The sequence below is a fragment of the Triturus cristatus genome, chromosome 9 (assembly GCF_964204655.1).
Source record: "Triturus cristatus chromosome 9, aTriCri1.1, whole genome shotgun sequence".
Lineage (NCBI taxonomy): Eukaryota > Metazoa > Chordata > Amphibia > Caudata > Salamandridae > Triturus > Triturus cristatus.
The window spans coordinates 358,372,104-358,378,719 of NC_140592.1; positions in this window are offsets into that span (position 1 = coordinate 358,372,104).

A 6,616-nucleotide genomic window follows, 5' to 3' on the forward strand; every position below is an offset into this window, starting at 1 on the left:
GAGTCTCGGGGCGTTTCCTTCCTGGTGGAAAAAGAAAGTTTTCTAAAAAAAAGGACTCATTGCACAAAGAACCAACCTGAACGTTCCATTTGAGAATTTTTTTTAACTCCAAATTGTCTTTTTGAGGAGATTTAGCTGCTTCTTGAGGAGAGAATCTGCTCCAGGTTGCAATTCGATAGAGTTGAATCGCGCTCGCCTACGACACAAAAGAAGCGCTGGAAGTTGCTGGTGCGGCTTAAAGCCACGTTATCCGCAACAAAATATCGCAGGTGGCTAAAAAATCCCGTGGTGGCTTGTGAGTGCCCGGCATGTTTCATTGTGCTCACTGTACATGCGAAAAGACGTTATCAGCCAGCAAACGGGAAATAAAACTCTTCTCTGTTGCGGACTGCAGAGTTTATCAGTAACTCTGCATTCTCCGTGGAACACAGAGTTGACGAATTCTGCAAACTCCACAAGCAGAGTTTTACGCCCAGGCCTAGTAGCAGGGTGGCCTTGAAGTCTGCTAGAATGGTCTCCCAACACGCTGCAAGAGGGTATTTAGGTAAACCCCTCATATCCTTCCTGTGGAGGGCAGTGTCCTTGGCATGAGCCCACGCTCTCATGGAGTGTTCCCAGAGAGTGACCGAGGAATAGGCAACTCCCATGTATAGATGATCAGTCGTTTGGCTAGGGGGAGTTTTAGATCAATGAATTGGGTAATGGCTTTGTGTTTCTTATCCCTGCGGCATAGGCCCAGGAGGCACACCTCCCACTTGTGGAAGGCGGGGTGACCTGTTCAGTCTGACAAGTGTGTGGTTAGGTCATTGAACATCCATCATTACTTGAGGATTTGACATCTCCTCATGCAGGTTTGAGAGAGGAGAGGGGTCCTGCACCGTTGCAGCTGCCTTCAGTGCCTTTCGTCTCTCGTGGATCATCTGTTCCAGGTCGGGAGAGGTGCCCAGCCACAGGAGAGGTCCCCTTGTTGGCGGCAACGTCTGCCCACAACTGGGTGGTTGAGGCCGCAGTCCCTGGTCAGTGACATAACAATAGTCTCTGAAGCCCCCATGGTGCAGGGGACCCTTAGCTCCGGGGTGCCCACCCCCAGCACTGTGCTCCGGCGGCATTTTCCCTGGCCTATGAGGTCCTGACTGGAGCCGGAGTGTGGGGGTTCCCTTCCATGTACTTTGCAGTGGGACCCCCTCAAGTTTCGTTATGCCACTGTCCCTGGTCAAGCCGAGTAATAGGTGGTCAATTCAGAGTTATTGATCCAGTCCAGGTCCCCTTGGGGTCCGTGAAACAATGTGTCTTACCATCCTGTACAACTCAAAGTCGCACGGGGAAAAGGAGGGAATATTATACATCCAAATCACGCAGCCGATGCTTAACTGCAAGGCTTGAGTTCCGCTGGTGCTGCACCACCAGGGTTTAGTCTGGAAATATCATGACATGTGCATTGTCGACTGCTAGCTCTGAGAGCTTGCAGGCTTCTTGTAGGATTACATCTTGGTCCTGGTAGTGTAGCAGGCGAAACACCATCTGTCTGGGGTTGGCCCCAGGTGGACAAGTGTGTGGTTATGCCTAGCCAGTGAGGGTGAAGAGACAGATAGGCCCAGAGCATATGTAGAAAATAGGCATCGGGCAGATTACTAGCGGGGACAGACAGCATCTGTATGATGATAATATCAGTGTATCTTGTCTGGGGTGATATAAGCTCTGTGAAGTATATATTATTGAATCAGGCAAAAGCAGGCATTGCGTAGAATTAGAGCCGGGTATTCTCATATGGCAGCCTATTCCTTGTCAATGCACGGGTGGCCCAAGTCCATCTCCCAATGGCAGCACAAAGGGGCAAGTGGAAGCGGCTCATGTGTACACAAAGATTTGGGGAGCCAGTGCATTAAAACGCGACCTGCCCCCATAACACGAAGGCACCGAGGCATGAGGTTCATTGGGTGTTCCTGGCGCATATCCCCCCAGTTCTCCCCCAACAGCCCAAGGAGATAGTTATAAAGCAAGAAGTGGCCAGGAGGGAAACCCTCAGCCTCAATCAGAGACTCAAGGGTAATGAAGGAGCCATTATGATAAAGGTCTCCTATGGTGTGCAGGCCCACCTCTTCCTAAGTGGTGAGCTCCACTGAAGAGGTGACCCGTCTGCCCCATGGAGTGCCTAGGAGCAGTATAGACAGGGCATTCGGCTGAGTCGCTTAGTGAGGAAAAAGGCTCTATTTATAGCGGTGGTGTGCCACGTGCAACAGAGTGGAGCCGGGCGACAGTGATTTAGAGCAAAGGGTAAAGAGATGCAATATGGAGGCAAACTCCTAGCAGGGGAGACCGTGGCAATGTCGGCGGTCTGAAGTCCCGCCATCTACCAGGCCACCAGCTGCAATTGGGTAACAATGCTCAAAATTCGGGACAGCAAATCCACCCTCAATTGCTGGTAAGTATAGTTTATGGAGCATGTATTATTCTGAAGAAGCTCCCTCATGAAGGATTTTGGTACATACAGAGGTAGATTAGCGAAATGAGGTGGGGTAGCATGACCATCTTGGTAAGTACTATTCATACTGACATAGCGAGAGGGCGCTATCTTTAGAACCCCATCTGTTCCCTCAACGAGTATACTGCTCAGGTGAGATTGCCATCAAACAGGTTGGCAGATTTGCGATAGACATGAATGCCCAAATAATGGAACGTCATGTGCTGCCCCGCCAGCAAGACACCATTGAGACTGTAGGCATGGTCAGTGCGTCACTAAAGGAAAATAGGCATGACGTGGCCCAATTAACCCTGAGGCCCATTAGTGTTGCAAATTGTCAAAAGAAAGTTCTACACCAGGGGAGATTGCATGCACATCCCTAAGGTATAGGAGCAGGTCATCTGCATAAAATGTGACTGAGTGCTGAATGTCACCGAGTGGAATCCCCTAGGTCTGCCGTGTATTCGGAGGGCAGCCACCAGTGGTCCAATTGAAGAGCAAAGGAGACAGCAGGCATTCCTGACCGGCACCTCTGTGAATCAGGATCAGTTTGGAAATAAGGGCACACTTTTTTGTTCGGGAAATCGGTGGGATATGAAGTAATTTGACCAGCCGAAATGAATCGGCTCCCCAGCCCATAGCAGGGGAGGACAGCAAAGAGGACGACCCATTCCAAAGAATCAAAGACCTTTCCCAGATCCAGCACGAGACAGCCCACCTGTAGCCAGGTGTGGGGGCATGTTCTAGGATCCTAAAGAATCTGCACAAGTTTGAAGAGGTGTAGGCAGGGCCAAACCCATTCTGGTCTGGGTGCGCCAGTGCTGCAACCAAAGGGCGGTAGGGCGACGGTCAAGTTTGGGAAGGGAGAAGGGCAGTGCCTTGCAGAGTGAGTTTGGTGAAAAGGTGGCTAATAAGGCCTCATTGTATAGTATCTGCAAGTGGGAGTTTAGGAGCGGAGCATGGGATTTGTAAAATTTGGTTGAAAGACTTTCTGGTCCAGGGTTTTCCCTGTTGCTGGGAGCACGGATGGCCTCCTAAATCTCAAAAAAAGTAATAGCACCGTCAAGATAAGTTCTCTGTTCAGGGAATAGTAGTGGTGTAGTAGCTAAAAAGGAATCAACATTGTCAGTAGATATAGGTGAAACCGATGTGTACAAGGAGGCAAAATGACGTGTCTTTTCAACATGGATAGCCTTCTGGGTGTGGAGGAGGCAGCCAGCCGCCAATTAGAGCACTACTGTGGGTTACCGCGGGTGTTCCTGTCTGATAATCCATGCCAATAATGAGCCCCCCTTATCAGCCTCTGCATTTGTTTTAGCTGTATGGGCTACATAATTAAGACAGCGGAGGCATTCCAATAGTTTGGCACGCTCCCGCTGTTCTAAAAGCAGGTGGTCCCTGTACTCTGGGGCCACGAGAGCTTGTGAGTCATAGCCTAACAGGTCATGTTCTATCTCAGCAATATCTTTGTCAAGCTTAAGGCAGAGAAATAGAGGATCATCCAACACTGTCAGCTGCAGCCTCCACATTGGGATGGGGGTTTGGCATCCCAATTCAGCTGTAGGTGCTGAGGGTTTTGGTCTGAGTTGGTGCATCCAAACAATGTGGGTTATGTGTGGGAGAATGTCCGGGGTGCCAACCAGAGGATCTATGTGGACATGAAAGCTGTGTGAATATGAGTCAAAGGAGTAGACCCCGGTGTGTGTATTGCATAGGTGCCATATGTCCAATAGATGCCAGTGCCCCAGTCAGTCAGTGCCTGGAAATTGGAAGTGGCCACCGTGCTGGTAAAGGTGGTGAAGGAGCAATCCAAGTCTACACTCAAGACATTGTTAAAGTCCCCTCCAAGGAGCCATGTTCTACCAATCCATCGCGATCAGCCCCAATAGTTTGGCTAGGGATCCCATTTCTCCGGATTTGGGGCCTTAAATGGAGTCAATCAGCATGTGAAGTCTCTCCAGATGTCCCTCAACGAAGAAGTAGCAACCCTCCTAGTCAACAACTGTTGCATCAGCCCTAAAGGAAATGCTCGCCCTGATCCATATCAGAGCGCCTCTTGCATATGTGGAATAATGAATGGAATATACTTGTCTGCACCAGTGCCGCTGCAGTCTTGCAGCCTATGTCAGCCTTAAGTGGGATTCCTGTATGAGTGCTATGTGTGTGGAGAGGTGGCACAAATAAGAATGAACTACATATCTGCGAGAGGGAGTGTGCATCCCTCTTATACATTCCAGGTAAGTATGTTAATGTGGACCATGATTCTGGATGCTGAATGTAGGGCAACTGGACACAGCGGGGTGGGGCAATAGGCCATAAACCTAGCACTGCACATGAAGGATTGGCATGGACAGCGAAACAAAAACCCACACAAAATAGTATAAAAGTGAGACAACAAATTAATAATGCAATGAGAGCAGATGGACAATGTGTACTCGCCCAAACTGAGTAACCATGTTAGCCAATAGCGGCAAACTGTCTAAGGGTGGTGGTGTACCATGTGAGCGGTAGAGACACGGGATTCCCTGTGTAAAACAACCACAGTAAAACCAATTCACGCATTGTTGATAGGTAAAATGTGCGCTGTGTGGGGTACAAACGTGTATGTTACTTGTAAATAAAGAGATCAAACATGAGAAATGTAGAATGGAGGAGAAGGAGAATAAAGCAATGAACATGTAACAAATAATAGGAAGGACCATTAGCCATAGGAACATTACAGGTAAACAGTAGACATAGCATTCGGTTTGCAGCGGGGAATCAGTCAAGATTGTTAACAGTTTGAGGAGTCACTTGGGGTGGTGTGACAGAGTCAAATTTGGGAGGCCAGGTCATTGAACATCCATCATTACTTGAGGATTTGACATCTCCTCATGCAGGTTTGAGAGAGGAGAGGGGTCCTGCACCGTTGCAGCTGCCTTCAGTGCCTTTCGTCTCTCGTGGATCATCTGTTCCAGGTCGGGAGAGGTGCCCAGCCACAGGAGAGGTCCCCTTGTTGGCGGCAACGTCTGCCCACAACTGGGTGGTTGAGGCCGCAGTCCCTGGTCAGTGACATAACAATAGTCTCTGAAGCCCCCATGGTGCAGGGGACCCTTAGCTCCGGGGTGCCCACCCCCAGCACTGTGCTCCGGCGGCATTTTCCCTGGCCTATGAGGTCCTGACTGGAGCCGGAGTGTGGGGGTTCCCTTCCATGTACTTTGCAGTGGGACCCCCTCAAGTTTCGTTATGCCACTGTCCCTGGTCAAGCCGAGTAATAGGTGGTCAATTCAGAGTTATTGATCCAGTCCAGGTCCCCTTGGGGTCCGTGAAACAATGTGTCTTACCATCCTGTACAACTCAAAGTCGCACGGGGAAAAGGAGGGAATATTATACATCCAAATCACGCAGCCGATGCTTAACTGCAAGGCTTGAGTTCCGCTGGTGCTGCACCACCAGGGTTTAGTCTGGAAATATCATGACATGTGCATTGTCGACTGCTAGCTCTGAGAGCTTGCAGGCTTCTTGTAGGATTACATCTTGGTCCTGGTAGTGTAGCAGGCGAAACACCATCTGTCTGGGGTTGGCCCCAGGTGGGGTTCTTCTCACCGGGACTTGATGTGCCCTTTCAATGGAAAAGAAAGGTGACCGAGCAGTCAGAGGGAGAATGCTGCGTAGCCAATGTTCTGTATAGGAGTCCGCATTCTGTCTCACCACATTTTGGGTAGTCCCACAATGTGGATATTGTTCGTTTGGGAGTGGCCCTCGGCATCTTCAGCTTTCTCCTCCAAGATACGGACCCGCTCCTGTAAGGCGCACAAGCCCTTCTCAGTCTTGCAAGCTTGCAGCATTATTATGGAGATTGCCTGTTCAATGTTTCGGATTTTGTCTGCCATGTTGCGATGATCCGCGCGTAATAAGGTAAGTGTTGTTGCCACAGTATCTATTTTGTGTTCCAAAGAGAACCAGGAGTTCCCTATTGCTGACAGGACAATGTCTAATTTACCCTCAATGAATGAAGAGTTCTCGATGTGATCTTGGGTATCAGCCCCTTCAGCTGCTGGCTAAGATGCAGTGGTTGAGTGTGCAGTAGCACTATGGGTACCAGATGCAGAGGTCCCATGATGAGCAGCAGTTAAGGCCACTAGTGGAAGGGACCAATGCACGTGGGGAAATGGA